Here is a 16,281-nt window from a genome sequence, read left to right as displayed (position 1 = left end):
TCTTTCAACTTAGTTGGTAGCTTGTTTTGTAGAATAGTTGAACATTCCTCATTGAGTTCCACGGTAGATAGCTCTTCAAACTTCCTTTTATTTGTTAGAAGCTCCTTCAGAAATTTAGCGTATGTAGGCATTTGTGAAATAGCTTCAACAAAAGGTAAGTTAATATTTAGTCATTTAAAAAGTTCAAGGAATTTACCAAATCGTGCATCCATACAGTTTTTCGTCAACTTTACTAGATATGGGATTAGTGGTTTATATTCTTTCAGCATCGGTGTTACACTTACTTCGGGTTTTACCTCCTCGTCCTTTTCCTTATCAGATTCTTGTGGCAACTTCTTTTTAGGTTCAGTTAACACTTTCCCATTCCTCAATGTAACCGCTTTTACATGCTTTCTTAGGTTAGGTTCAGTGTTACTAGGAAACTACCTTGTTGCCTTTTCGAAACTAATTTAGCAAGCTGCCCAATTTGATTTTCGAGCCCTTGAATCGATGCTTGCTATATTTTGAAAGCCGTCTCGGTGTTTTGGAAACGAGTCTCTAACACCGAAATAAAATTTTCAAACATCTCTTTAAGGTTCAGTTTCTTTTCTTGCCTATAAGGTTGCTGTTAAAAACCCGGAGGGGATGGGGGTGGTCTTTGATATCCTTGACCTCCCCATGAGAAATTTGGGTGGTTCCTCCAACCTGTATTGTAAGTATTACTGTAAGGATTATTTGAGGTCTAGGATTATTACCCATATAATTCATTTGCTTATTTTCCATGACAGGACCGTAGGGTAGATTTACTGAATTGCTCATTCCACCTCCACTCGTGTCACACTGCATCACCGGATGTACCTGCGTAGAACCACATAAACAATTAATCTTTCTATTTAAAAGTTCTACCTGATTTGACAACATGGTAACCGCATCAATGTTAAAAACACTGGCTGCTTTCCGACTTTGTCCTCATAACTTGCCACTGATAGTTATTCTGTGACATCTCCTCAATAAACTCATAAGCCTCCTAAGGTGTTTTATTATTTATAGTACCACCGGCAGCTGCATCAATCATTTGCCTAGTTGAGGGGTTCAAACCATTATAAAAAGTCTGAACTTGTAACCATAGAGGTAACCCATGGTGAGGGCACCTTCTCAATAAGTCCTTATACCTCTCCTATGCATCATATAAAGTCTCTAAATCCATTTGCACGAAGGAGGAGATATTGTTCCTCAACTTAGCCGTCTTAGCTGGTGGGAAATATTTCAATAAAAACTTCTCGGTCATTTGATCCTAAGTAGTGATACACCCTTGTGGCAAGGAGTTCAACCACTGCTTAGCCTTATTTCTCAACGAGAAAGGGAATAATCATAAGTGAATGGCATCATTAGAAACGCCATTTATCTTGAAAGTATAACAAAACTCTAAGAAATTGGCCAAATGAGTATTTGGGTCTTCATCCTACAACCCATCAAACTGAACAAACTATTGAATCATTTGAATAGTGTTAGGTTTCAGTTCAAAATTATTTACAGCAATAGTAAGTCTAACAATACTCGATTTAGTCCCAGTGAGAGTGGGCTTAGCATAGTCATACATAGTACGACGAACAGGATTTTGATTTACAGGATTTGCGGCAACCACAGGAGGTAGCGGATTATTCCAATTGTCAGCCATCTCCTTGGTAATATTGGTATCGTCTTAGTGCTCTTCCTCTATGTACTGTAGACTCTACCTTATTTCTCTACGATTTCTGCGAGCTGTGCTTTCAATTTCACTATCTAAAAGTAAAGGTTTCTTCTAGTCATAAACTACAAGAACCTGCTAGAAGCAAACAAAAGAAAAATTAGTAATTAAAAATAAATATAAAAATAATATAAAATGCAATAAAATAAAAATGGCTAAATTAATAAAAATCAAGCGTTCCTAATATCTTAGTCCCCGGCAATGGTACCAAAAACTTGATGGTCGTTTTATGATTCACTAAATTAGACTACGATCAGGACAAAGGCAAGCACACCTATCGAATGGTAGTATAGCTATGGCGAGTCCAGAATATCGTATCCACAATGACTAAAAGTACTAGTATTAACTATATTTCTATTATTTAACCTAAAATAAAAGGGATTTGTTTTAATCTAAAATTAACTAAACTAATTACCTAATGAATGCGACAGAGAGTGAAGGAAATAATCAAATAAACCAATGATAAAGACAATCCCCAAGGAAGAATCCACCTAGACTTCCCTTATTATTCTGACTCTGAATTAAATGATTTATTCACTTGTCTTGATTCGTAAAAATCCCTATATTATGTTAATATCTCTTCCGAGACTAAGAGCAACTGACTTTAGGTTGATTAATTGAAATCTCTTTCTAATTAAAACTCCTATTGTCGCATTAACTCGATCTATGGATTCCCTTATTAGATTTGACTCTAATTTGACAATCTATGTCGTCGTATTTCTAGGATTGCAATCAACTCCGCTTAATTATGCTAGATCTACTCTTAAACATGGACTTTTGCTCTACTGAATAAGCACATCAAACTTGAATTAATATCCTGAAAATATTAAAGCAAGAATTAATAACACATAATTAAGAACAAGAACAAGTATTCATCATGTAATTCAGGAAATTAAATAATAAGATCCATTATAGGTTTCATCATCCTTAGGTATTTAGGGAATTTAGTTCATAATGTAAAAGGAAAACATCTCAAATTTAGAAAAACAACAAGAAATAAAAAAAACTAAATAAACTTCGAGAGAAATTTGAATGGAGATCTTCAATCTTGAAGTGGATCTGCTTTTGAGATGATTCCAACAGCTTCCTTCAAGTAATTTCTACTTTCTACTCTGTGTGTCCCCTTAGGTCTACTTCTAGTGTGTTTATATAGACTTTAGAATGCTTAGAAACCCTAAAATTTGGCTTTTTCCACGTGTTTGGGAAACCGAGAGCGATATCGACACCGGCTGCCACATGGGTGTGTGGCTAGCCCATGTGTCTCACATGGGCGTGTGCTCTGCCCGTGTGGAAATTGTCTTGGCCGTGTGGATCTTTAAATCAGTCCGTTTTATCTATTTTTGGCCCCTTTTTTGCTCCTTTTGTTCCCCTATGCTCTCCTAAGTATAAAACATGAAATTAAAGGATTAAGAGCATCAAATTCACTAAATTAAGTAATAAATCATCCAAACACATGCTAATAATGGGATTAAAATGTGTTACTTTTATGGTTTATCAGCCATCCACCTTTTTTTATCAACATTTAACTGTTCATACGTACCTTGATCATCAGAACTAGCAAGGAAGAAGAGGAGCGTATTAGTCTGGCTACAGAGAAACACCGTGATTACTTTCTAGTTTCCTTTTCTTTAGATTTTCTTGTTTATGTTATGAGCATGATGATGAATAATTATTGTTTTGTTATTTTTGATTTAATTAAAATTATTTAAATTAAATTGGTTTTGGATTAATTGCATTCTATCCGCTTAAATTACTAAAATCATGTTTGTGTTGTTATAGGCTTTGGTAAGTTGTTCAATTAAGTAAAATCATGTTTATGTTATACTTGCATTATCATTGTAAGGTAACAATTGAATTAATTATTTAAATGAATTGAAATTGTAATTAATGGACGCGGTACTTAATTGGTGCATGTTTAATGTTCTATGGTAGCTGAAGGTTAAATTAGCGATGGTATTAAACAATACATTAACCTTGCATAACTTGCAAGTTTATTGTGTTTAAACGATTTCTGTGACAGCCCAAAGTTGACCCTAGTCGGGAAGTGGTTTCGAGACCGCTAAACCGAGTCACCGAAATGTTTGAATGTGATACTTATTGTCTAGAATATGTAATTATGAATGTGTGAAAATTTCAAGCTTCAATTTGGTTGATTTCATGTGAATTTAGTCAATAGGACTTATGTGAGAAAATTCTAAAATGTGATAGGTCAATGTGTGAGGACCTATTAGTGCATGTGGACAAAGGGGGGACTTGCATGTCAAATTCCCCCCCCTAATGAGTAGTGGCCGGCCATGACAAGGAATGATGGGCAAAACATGTCATGAAACATGTTTTGTTAATGGAAGAATAAAATAAGGAGTATGGGTAATAAAGAAATGGAAACAAAAGAAAAAAAATGTGTGGTTGCCCCCCATTGCCGTGAGCTAAAGAGAAGAAAGGAGAAAAATTTGTGTTCATCCTTTCTCACCTTCATTTAGCCTAAATTAGAAAGAAAAACAAAGAAAAAAATTTCTCATCCTTTGGTTCATCCTTGGCCAAAAATTTTAAGGAGGAAAGAAGAAGAAAGGTGAAGAGATTCGGCCATGCATGTAGCTAGGCTAAGGTATGTTTGATGATGTTCCATGAGATGCATGCATGTTTTAGTTGTTAGCTTGAGTTCTACCTAGCCCATGGTCTAAATCTTGCTATGTGATGGAAATGGCACTTGACCATGGATGCATCATTCTTGGTTGATGTTTGATGTTGTGGTGATGAGGCATGAGGATGAGTTAAGATTCGGCCTAGGTGGAGGTTGTGTTAATGCCATTGCATGCAAAATATGAAGCTTGTTAATGATGCATGTGATGATGGCTTGATGATTCTTAAACCTCCTTTTTAGCATTTTTGGTGTGAGCACATATGTGCATTGGTTGCTAAATGGAGAAGAATCGGCTAGCAATATGTGTGTATTAAGTGTTGAAATCGACCCCAAAAATAGACATGCATATTCGGCCAAGGGGAAAGAAATTAGCTAATATGTTGTGTTGATGCATGATTTTTGCATGTTTGAGACTTTAATGTCAAATGTATAAATATGGGCTAAGTGCCTTGTGTTCATCTTTTTGATGCCTAAATGATGAAATCAATTTATTTGTTTGATTAAGCTCAAGAGCAAAGGGGAAATAAATCCGATAAAGGGAAGGAAAAAGTGGTTGAATAGCTAGCGGAATCGTTCGACAACACCCGAGGTAAGTTCTTGAGTAAGAGAGCTTAAATTACGATGTGATTAAATCATGCTCTATGTGAGGCTATTGAGCCGAATGTGCAAGGATGATATGTGCCTTGTGTTTGAGTTTCGCAAATGAAAATGAAATATGAATGTGCCATGAATTATTGTTAGATGTGCATGATTAATTGAATGCTGTCCGGGCTAAGTCCCGAAGGCTTTGTGCTAAGTGAATATATCCGGACTAAGATTCGAAGGCCTTTGTGCGAGATACTAAATCCGGGTTAAGTCCCGAAGGCATTCGTGCGAGTTATTAAATCCGGGTTAAGTCCCGAAGGCATTCGTGCGAGTTGTTAAATCCGGGTTATGTCCCGAAGGCATTGTGTGAGTTACTAAAACCGGGCTATGTCCCGAAGGCATTTGAACGAGGAGCTATATCCGATTAAATCCCGAAGGTACGTGATTTGATAATGAATGAGCTTGCTGTAAAATTCCAGCGAATACTCGAAAAACATCCCAATATGGGGATATGTTACGTATGTGTTGAATTTAATCGAGCCCTTACAAATAAATGTTCGCTCAGTTGATAAACGAGCTACCGGCCTTCGGCTAAGTTAGTCTATTGTGTATGTACATAAGGGTTGTTAATGTTGTGAAGCAAGTTTGATATCGGTAAATTGCGTATTATGAAATATTCCATTTAGCTAAATGTGTGTTATTCTTTGTTTATGCTGGAATTTCTTGCTCAAAACTTACTAAGCATAAATTGCTTACTTCGTTCCATTGCTCCTCTGTTTTATAGATTTTTTGGTTCTCCAGCTATCGGACTCGGGATCTTGACATCGAAGTCGCCCACACTATCAAAGGCTCTTTTGGGTACTATTTTGGTTGAATTTTGATATGGCATGTATAGGACTACCCATTGTTGTCTTTCGAGTACTTTATGAAATGTATAAGTGTACAGCCATGCGAAAATGGCTTGTAGAAGTGGAGTATGGCATTAGACCATTCGTGTTTATGAATGTATAAATGGTTTCATGATGTAACTATAGTTGGAATGGAAGTGTTGAGCAAATGATCAGCCACTGGAATGGCTAAGTATGATCATATGTGGGCTTATGTTTGACAAGGCCCTAATTGGTCCATGAAACCCCAAATTAGGTAAGGTTTACTTTGAAAACAGAAGCTGATAGCAGCAGTGGTGTGGATTGGAAAAATCACAAGAATTCGTAGGAGTGGAATTAAATAGTGATTAAATTATGTAATCGAACCTTGATGAATCTACTTTCATATGGAAGTAACGAAACAATCATAGGAACAGTACAGTAAGAGATATTCGGGTTCTTGTGGAACAGGGCCAGAACAGTTTCTGGATTCCCTGTTCCTCCTTTGGAAATTCACTATAAATTGACCAGAGATAATTAGGGGTCATACCATATATTTATGGATTCCTCTCTGAGTCTAGTTTCCATAGAAACAAACGGCATCAGTATTGAAGCTCTGTGCAGAGAGATATCCAAGTCGTAATGGGAAAAGGTCAGTGTAGTCGACCCCTGTAACATGGGAGACTTTGACTAATAAACTGTACTAATTGGCCCGACCAAAAATTCTAGAAAAAAATACATAGGTGGGGACATGAGTCTAGTTTCAGGGAAAAATCACAAAACTGAATTTCGAGTTGTGAAACTCAAGATATGATTTTTGAAGCGACTAGTACTCAGACTGGGCAGTGTCTGGAAAATTTTTTTCAAAGTTTGTTAACATCTCGTGTCCGACTCCGGTGTCGGTCTCGGGTTCGAGGTGTTACATTTTATTGGTATCAGAGCTACGGTTTAGTCGATTCTAGGACTACCGTAATGTTTTGGGTCTAGCTATACATGCCATTTTATGTGATTACTTGATAGTGTGGTGATTTCTGACAATTGTAAATGTGTTTATTTATAGTAATGGATCCCGATCGTGACCGAGAGGTAGCTGATGATCTTGAGAGTGTAGCGCCTGCTCCCGCACAAGGGACAGTGCCGGCAGACTCTCAACCTAATGCTAGTAATCCGAATGATGAAGCTAGACAAGCATTCTATAGCGTGATGAATGATTGGTTTAACCAATACATTCGAACTAATATGGCTGTTCCACAACCTCCATTCCCGACAAATACTACCCCCGCACCTACAATACCACCGGTAACGGACCAAATAAGGTCAAATAAGCCCCCAGTTGACAGAATCCGAAAACATGGGGCTACTGAATTTAAGGCTATGGATAGCGATGATGCCGAGCAAGCTGAATTTTGGCTGGACAACACTATCCGGGTACTCGATGAGCTATCTTGTACACCCGATGAATGCCTAAAGTGTGCTATCTCCTTGCTACGTGATTCTGCCTACTATTGGTGGAGTACTCTGACTTCTATTGTGCCCCGAGAGCAAGTAACTTGGGAGTTTTTCCAAACTGAGTTTCGGAAAAAGTATATCAGTCAGAGATTTGTTGATCAAAAACGGAAGGAATTTCTTGAGCTTAAGCAAGGCTCCATGTCGGTTACTGATTACGAGCGAAAATTTGTTAGACTTAGCAAATACGCTCGGGAATGTGTTTCGTCCGAAGCTATTATGTGTAAACGCTTCGAGGATGGGCTGAATGAAGATATAAAAATGTTCGTTGGCATTCTTGAAATACGAGAGTTCGTGGTACTTGTTGAACGAGCTTGTAAAGCCGAAGAGCTTAGAAAAGAAAAGCAAAGAGTTGATGAGGGAACTGGAGAGTTTCGTAAAAGATCCTCGGGGAGGTCTCTTCAACAGACTTCGAAGAGATTTCGAGATGATGCGGGCCAGTTTAGAGGCACTTCGGGCCTTTTTGGACGAGATCGTGATCGACCCCCTGTGGGTACACGAGGCACTTCGGTCGCCAGTGTTGGGAATGAACGTCGAGACAGGACGAAATGCCGATATTGCGGTAAATGGCATTCGGGGAGTTGTAGATTTCCTGACCGCTCCTGTTACAAATGTGGATCAGTTGACCACTTCATTAAAGATTGCCCGAGGTTGTCGGGACAGAATGCAAATCAGAGTGGGAGACCGGGTGCTACCACTGCTCGAGGTAGACCATCTGGAAATATGGGCAATGCTAGTGGTGGTCAGAGAGGATCTAGAGATGATATAACCAGATCCGAAGCCCGTGCGCCTGCTAGAGCTTATGCTATACGTGCCCGCGAGGATGCTTCTTCGCCTGATGTTATTACCGGTACATTCACTCTCTTTGATACTAATGTAATTGCTTTGATTGACCCCGGTTCTACTCATTCCTACATATGTGAAACCTTAGCATCTAGTAAGACTTTACCTATTGAGTCTACTGAGTTCGTAATTCGGGTGTCAAATCCCTTGGGTCGTTACGTGCTTGTCGACAAAGTGTGTAAGAAATGTCCCCTGGAAATTCGAGGTTCCTATTTTCCGGCGGACTTGATGCTTTTGCCGTTTGATGAATTTGATGTTATCCTTGGGTTGGATTGGTTGACCGCGCATGATGCGATTGTGAATTGCAAGAGCAAGACTATTGATTTGAGGTGCGCAAATAACGAAGTAGTCCGAATTGAGTCTGCAGACTTGGAGGGGATGCCAGCTGTAATATCAGCAATGTTGGCACAGAAATATGTAAGAAAAGGGAGCGAAGCATACCTTGCGTATGTACTTGGTGACAAAGAATTAGAAAAGAAACCCGAATCTGTGCCGGTGGTTTGTGAATACCCGGATGTTTTTCTGGGTTTACCACCTGTTCGGGAGGTAGAGTTTGGTATTGAGCTTGTACCTGGGACTACGTCGATTTCGATAGCTCCGTATCATATGGCACCAACCGAGTTAAAGGAGTTGAAAGCTCAGTTGCAAGAACTGACGGATAGAGGTTTCGCTCGACCAAGTTTCTCACCTTGGGGTGCACCAGTATTGTTCGTGAAAAAGAAGGACGGAACCATGAGGTTGTGCATTGACTATCGTCAGCTGAATAAAGTGACGATAAAGAACAAATATCCGTTGCCGCGCATCGATGATTTGTTCGACCAACTGAAGGGAGCCTCAGTGTTCTCAAAAATAGATTTGAGATCGGGCTATTATCAGTTGCGAATCCGAGATTCAGATATTCCCAAAACTGCCTTCAGAACGAGATATGGTCACTACGAATTCTTAGTGATGCCGTTTGGGCTCACTAATGCCCCTGCAGTATTTATGGATTTGATGAATCGGATCTTCAGACCGTATTTGGATCGGTTCGTAGTGGTGTTCATTGATGACATTTTGGTCTATTCAAGAGACGAGACCGAACATGCTGAGCATCTGAGGCTAGTGCTGCAAATTTTGCGGGATAAGCAGTTATATGCTAAGTTCAGTAAGTGTGAGTTCTGGTTAAGAGAGGTTAGCTTCTTGGGTCATGTGGTATCCGCGTCGGGTATTCGAGTTGAGCCGAACAAAATTTCAGCCATACTTGACTGGAAACCTCCGAGAAATGTTACTGAAGTTCGGAGCTTTTTGGGGCTCGTTGGTTATTACCGACGATTTGTGAAAGGTTTCTCGATGATAGCCACACCAATGACGAAGCTACTTCAAAAGGATGTTAAGTTCGAGTGGACGGAGAAATGTCAGAAAAGTTTCGACCAACTGAAAACTCATTTGACTGAAGCTCCAATTTTGGTGCAACCCGAAGCAGGTAAAGAGTTTGTCATCTATAGTGACGCATCCCTACTTGGGTTGGGTTGCGTATTGATGCAAGAAGGTCGAGTCGTGGCCTATGCGTCGAGACAATTGAAGCCACACGAGAGGAATTATCCGACCCATGATCTTGAACTAGCTGCCATCGTGTTTGCTTTAAAAATATGGCGACATTATCTGTTTGGTGAGAAGTGCCATGTATTTTCGGATCACAAAAGTCTCAAATATTTGATGACTCAACGAGACTTGAATCTGCGACAAAGACGTTGGCTTGAGTTGTTGAAAGATTACGAGCTTGTCATTGATTACCACCCGGGAAAGGCTAACGTGGTTGCGGACGCCTTAAGCCGGAAGTCATTGTTTGCTTTACGAGCGATGAACGTGCATTTGTCTGTTCTACCAGACAGTGTGTTAGTAGCTGAATTAAAAGCTAAACCATTATTGACTCACCAAATTCGTGAAGCTCAGAAAGTCGATGATGAATTGGTTGCAAAACGGGCTAAGTGTTTTCCGAACGAGGAATCGGAGTTTCAAATTGATGATGATGATTGTTTGAGGTTCAGAAATCGTTTGTGTGTTCCAAGGAATTCGGAACTCATTTCGATGATTCTGAACGAAGCCCATTGTAGCCGAATGTCAATTCACCCGGGGAGTACGAAAATGTACAACGATTTGAAACGTCAATTTTGGTGGCATGGTATGAAACGGGACATCTCCGACTTTGTTTCGAGATGTTTGATATGTCAACAAGTGAAAGCGGAACATCAAGTGCCTTCAGGATTACTCCAGCCGATCATGATACCCGAGTGGAAATGGGATCGAGTCACAATGGACTTTGTGTCCGGACTACCCTTGTCAGCAAGTAAGAAGGATGCGATATGGGTTATTGTTGATAGACTGACTAAGTCGGCTCATTTCATCCCCGTACGTACGGATTTTTCATTGGAGAAACTAGCTGAATTGTACGTTTATCAAATTGTGAGATTACACGGGGTACCTGTTTCTATCGTGTCGGATAGAGATCCGAGATTCACCTCACGATTTTGGAAGAAATTGCAAGAAGCTCTGGGTACCAAGCTGCATTTTAGCACTGCTTTTCACCCCCAAACCGATGGTCAATCCGAGCGGATAATTCAGATACTTGAGGATATGTTGAGATGTTGCATCCTCGAGTTCAGTAGTTCATGGGAACGGTATTTACCTTTGATTGAATTCGCTTACAACAATAGTTTTCAATCAAGTATTAAGATGGCACCTTACGAGGCTTTGTACGGTCGTAAATGCCGTACACCATTGTTTTGGACCGAGCTCGGTGAAAGTAAAATTTTCGGAGTTGATTCGATTAGAGATGCTGAACAGAAAGTAAAGGTAATCCGTGAAAGTCTGAAGGTAGCCACGGATCGTCAGAAATCGTACGCAGATTTGAAACGAAAAGACATCGAGTATCAGGTGGGAGACAAAGTGTTCCTTAAGGTTTCACCTTGGAAAAAGATACTCAGGTTCGGCCGTAAGGGCAAGTTGAGCCCAAGATTTATTGGGCCGTACGAAATCTCCGAACGAGTTGGTCCGGTTGCGTATAGATTGATTTTGCCCCGGAGCTTGAAAGGATTCATGACGTCTTTCATGTTTCGATGCTTCGACGCTATCGATCTGATCCATCGCACATAATTAGCCCATCAGAGGTTGAAATTCAAGTCGACATGAGCTATGAAGAAGAACCGATGCGTATCCTAGCTCGTAAAGTGAAGGAGTTGCGAAACAAAAGAGTTCCGCTAGTAAAGGTGTTATGGCTCAAACACGGGATCGAGGAAGCTACTTGGGAGACCGAGAGCTCGATGAAAGAACGATACCCAAACCTATTTACCGGTAAGATTTTCGGGGATGAAAATTTCTTAAGTGGGGGAGAGTTGTGACAGCCCAAAGTTGACCCTAGTCGGGAAGTGGTTTCGGGACCGCTAAACCGAGTCACCGAAATGTTTGAATGTGATACTTATTGTCTAGAATATGTAATTATGAATGTGTGAAAATTTCAAGCTTCAATTTGGTTGATTTCATGTGAATTTAGTCAATAGAACTTATGTGAGAAAATTCTAAAATGTGATAGGTCAATGTGTGAGGACCTATTAGTGCATGTGGACAAAGGGGGGACTTGCATGTCAAATTCCCCCCCTAATGAGTAGTGGCCGGCCATGACAAGGAATGATGGGCAAAACATGTCATGAAACATGTTTTGTTAATGGAAGAATAAAATAAGGAGTATGGGTAATAAAGAAATGGAAACAAAAGAAAAAAAAATGTGTGGTTGCCCCCCCATTGCCGTGAGCTAAAGAGAAGAAAGGAGAAAAATTTGTGTTCATCCTTTCTCACCTTCATTTAGCCTAAATTAGAAAGAAAAACAAAGAAAAAAATTTCTCATCCTTTGGTTCATCCTTGGCCAAAAATTTTAAGGAGGAAAGAAGAAGAAAGGTGAAGAGATTCGGCCATGCATGTAGCTAGGCTAAGGTATGTTTGATGATGTTCCATGAGATGCATGCATGTTTTAGTTGTTAGCTTGAGTTCTACCTAGCCCATGGTCTAAATCTTGCTATGTGATGGAAATGGCACTTGACCATGGATGCATCATTCTTAGTTGATGTTTGATGTTGTGGTGATGAGGCATGAGGATGAGTTAAGATTCGGCCTAGGTGGAGGTTGTGTTAATGCCATTGCATGCAAAATATGAAGCTTGTTAATGATGCATGTGATGATGGCTTGATGATTCTTGAACCTCCTTTTTAGCATTTTTGGTGTGAGCACATATGTGCATTGGTTGCTAAATGGAGAAGAATCGGCTAGCAATATGTGTGTATTAAGTGTTGAAATCGACCCCAAAAATAGACATGCATATTCGGCCAAGGGGAAAGAAATTAGCTAATATGTTGTGTTGATGCATGATTTTTGCATGTTTGAGACTTTAATGTCAAATGTATAAATATGGGCTAAGTGCCTTGTGTTCATCTTTTTGATGCCTAAATGATGAAATCAATTTATTTGTTTGATTAAGCTCAAGAGCAAAGGGGAAATAAATCCGATAAAGGGAAGGAAAAAGTGGTTGAATAGCTAGCGGAATCGTTCGACAACACCCGAGGTAAGTTCTTGAGTAAGAGAGCTTAAATTACGATGTGATTAAATCATGCTCTATGTGAGGCTATTGAGCCGAATGTGCAAGGATGATATGTGCCTTGTGTTTGAGTTTCGCAAATGAAAATGAAATATGAATGTGCCATGAATTATTGTTAGATGTGCATGATTAATTGAATGCTGTCCGGGCTAAGTCCCGAAGGCTTTGTGCTAAGTGAATATATCCGGACTAAGATCCGAAGGCCTTTGTGCGAGATACTAAATCCGGGTTAAGTCCCGAAGGCATTCGTGCGAGTTATTAAATCCGGGTTAAGTCCCGAAGGCATTCGTGCGAGTTGTTAAATCCGGGTTATGTCCCGAAGGCATTGTGTGAGTTACTAAAACCGGGCTATGTCCCGAAGGCATTTGAACGAGGAGCTATATCCGATTAAATCCCGAAGGTACGTGATTTGATAATGAATGAGCTTGCTGTAAAATTCCAGCGAATACTCGAAAAACATCCCAATATGGGGATATGTTACGTATGTGTTGAATTTAATCGAGCCCTTACAAATAAATGTTCGCTCAGTTGATAAACGAGCTACCGGCCTTCGGCTAAGTTAGTCTATTGTGTATGTACATAAGGGTTGTTAATGTTGTGAAGCAAGTTTGATATCGGTAAATTGCGTATTATGAAATATTCCATTTAGCTAAATGTGTGTTATTCTTTGTTTATGCTGGAATTTCTTGCTCAAAACTTACTAAGCATAAATTGCTTACTTCGTTCCATTGCTCCTCTGTTTTATAGATTTTTTGGTTCTCCAGCTATCGGACTCGGGATCTTGACGTCGAAGTCGCCCACACTATCAAAGGCTCTTTTGGGTACTATTTTGGTTGAATTTTGATATGGCATGTATAGGACTACCCATTGTTGTCTTTCGAGTACTTTATGAAATGTATAAGTGTACAGCCATGCGAAAATGGCTTGTAGAAGTGGAGTATGGCATTAGATCATTCGTGTTTATGAATGTATAAATGGTTTCATGATGTAACTATAGTTGGAATGGAAGTGTTGAGCAAATGATCAGCCACTGGAATGGCTAAGTATGATCATATGTGGGCTTATGTTTGACAAGGCCCTAATTGGTCCATGAAACCCCAAATTAGGTAAGGTTTACTTTGAAAACAGAAGCTGATAACAGCAGTGGTGTGGATTGGAAAAATCACAAGAATTCGTAGGAGTGGAATTAAATAGTGATTAAATTATGTAATCGAACCTTGATGAATCTACTTTCATATGGAAGTAACGAAACAATCATAGGAACAGTACAGTAAGAGATATTCGGGTTCTTGTGGAACAGGGCCAGAACAGTTTCTGGATTCCCTGTTCCGCCTTTGGAAATTCACTATAAATTGACCAGAGATAATTAGGGGTCATACCATATATGTATGGATTCCTCTCTGAGTCTAGTTTCCATAGAAACAAACGGAATCAGTATTGAAGCTCTGTGCAGAGAGATATCCAAGTCGTAATGGGAAAAGGTCAGTGTAGTCGACCCCTGTAACATGGGATACTTTGACTAATAAACTGTACTAATTGGCCCGACCAAAAATTCTAGAAAAAAATACATAGGTGGGGACATGAGTCTAGTTTCAGGGAAAAATCACAAAAATGAATTTCGAGTTGTGAAACTCAAGATATGATTTTTGAAGCGACTAGTACTCAGACTGGGCAGTGTCTGGAAAATTTTTTTCAAAGTTTGTTAACATCTCGTGTCCGACTCCGGTGTCGGTCTCGGGTTCGGGGTGTTACATTTTCAAAGATTGATTAATTGTTTGAATTGGCATTGGAAAATGTTCAAGAGATTGGTTAATTTAATAACTATGTATGTGCACTAGTTAGTAAGTTATTGAGTTGCCATGAAAATTATTCATAACAACATGAGCATGAGTTTAGTATTTCTAAGTTAAAAAATATGATTGATCCAAAACATTTATGTCATCTTGCTTTAAACAAATTTTTTTGATATTGTGCACTGGAATTTGTACTTTTAATTTTTCCTTAGTTAATTACTTAGTTAAGTTTTAGTTTTCAAATCACGTCCTCAAAATCAAAATATTTTCATTCACCAATTTTTCTAAAGTTTTCTAAAGATGCATTTCATGAATATTTTCCTTTCACAATCCATGTGGGTATGATAACTCGACATTTACTTGTCACTTTATGTAACACCCCAAAATTTGACCTAGAAGTTTAGGTTAAATTCTGATGTTCACATTGATCACCGAAGTGATCGATGGAAAATTCTACAAAACAAGTTGTCCTAATGAACCCAAAACATTTAATCATTTAGAATTCAGTTAGTAAAATTTCAGTTAAGTTTAATATATATAAACTAAATAAAATATACGAGCGAAAAAAATTCCAAACAGAACTTGTACCACAGTTTTTATAAAATCCTACAGATCAAAACGATAAATCAAAACGAAAATTGAAAAGATAACTGATAAATTATTTTCAACCGAGACATCCGCATACCACGTCCAGCGTCAGAGTTTAGAAACGTACCTGTAAGTGGAAATACTAAGGGGGTGAGCTACAACAAGCTCAGTGTGAGTTCAAAACGATAAACCACAGATTTACAAAGGAAAACTTTAGATGGAACTTCAATAGCAAAACTTACTTACAAAGATATGCAAAAACAGAAAACAACTTAAAAGCAACGTCCCAACACGTAACAATCAAAGCACATCAACTCACCCATAGAATACTCAAGACAAGCATTTCTCAGTCAGACAAAATACAGTCCAAAAATCATATACCCAGAACACTCAAACAGATGCATATGAATGCAGTCAAGAATTAACAACCCACCCATCTAGCCAAAACACCTTCCGTCCCCCGATCACACCCCAAAAGAGCTATTTAAGCTCATCCAACCAAACAGACCTCATAGGACCTCGAAAGGCCCATCCAACCCTACATACCATGAATATGGACTAAGCCACTCAGATAGCAATACGCAGCAGGGCTAGCATATATGCAGTACAATGTAATGTGGTAATCCGTTGTACAAATAAGTTTGCAATTAAATTGCCAGATTAGAATAAAAACAGTTTTCCTTCTCTTCACAACCAAACGTAAAATACTTTATGCAAGTGCATGTATGCATTCAATCCCACAGAAATAATGAACAAGTTAACAAACAATCAGACAAAAGCAGATACGCACACACACCCAACAAACCAGGTTCAGAATCAGACATCTCACGCAATAGTCACAATTAACCCAGAAGCCGAAGCCCAGATCAGTGTCCTAACAACCCACACTAAAGACTAGCCAAGGGTCGAAACACACAGAATCATAATCCAAACAAAACAAACATTAATACCAAAATTAGTGACTTAGAACCACACGGTCGTGTGCTCTGCTCGTGTGGAAACACCTAGGTCGTATGGGGGGTCAAAACACCCAAGTGGAGGGAAGCACACACCCGTGTGAACCAGGGACACGGTCGTGTGAACAGGCCATGTAACTCACTATCCAATTG

The 16,281-nt window shown here is 39.2% G+C and overlaps 1 non-coding gene across 1 annotated transcript; it reads left to right on the top strand.

Moving 5' to 3' along the window:
• Positions 1–1,112: 1,112 nt before the first annotated feature.
• LOC121207483 (small nucleolar RNA R71) lies at positions 1,113–1,219 on the top strand. Its single transcript, XR_005902573.1, has one exon. It is a non-coding gene; the product is annotated as a small nucleolar RNA R71 (small nucleolar RNA).
• The last annotated feature ends 15,062 nt before the right edge of the window (positions 1,220–16,281 follow it).

Source organism: Gossypium hirsutum, chromosome A09 (genome assembly GCF_007990345.1).
Source record: "Gossypium hirsutum isolate 1008001.06 chromosome A09, Gossypium_hirsutum_v2.1, whole genome shotgun sequence".
In the NCBI taxonomy this organism is placed as follows: Eukaryota; Viridiplantae; Streptophyta; class Magnoliopsida; order Malvales; family Malvaceae; genus Gossypium; species Gossypium hirsutum.
The sequence above is the reverse complement of the archived record's forward strand: the minus strand, read 5'-3'. Positions and strand labels throughout refer to the sequence as shown.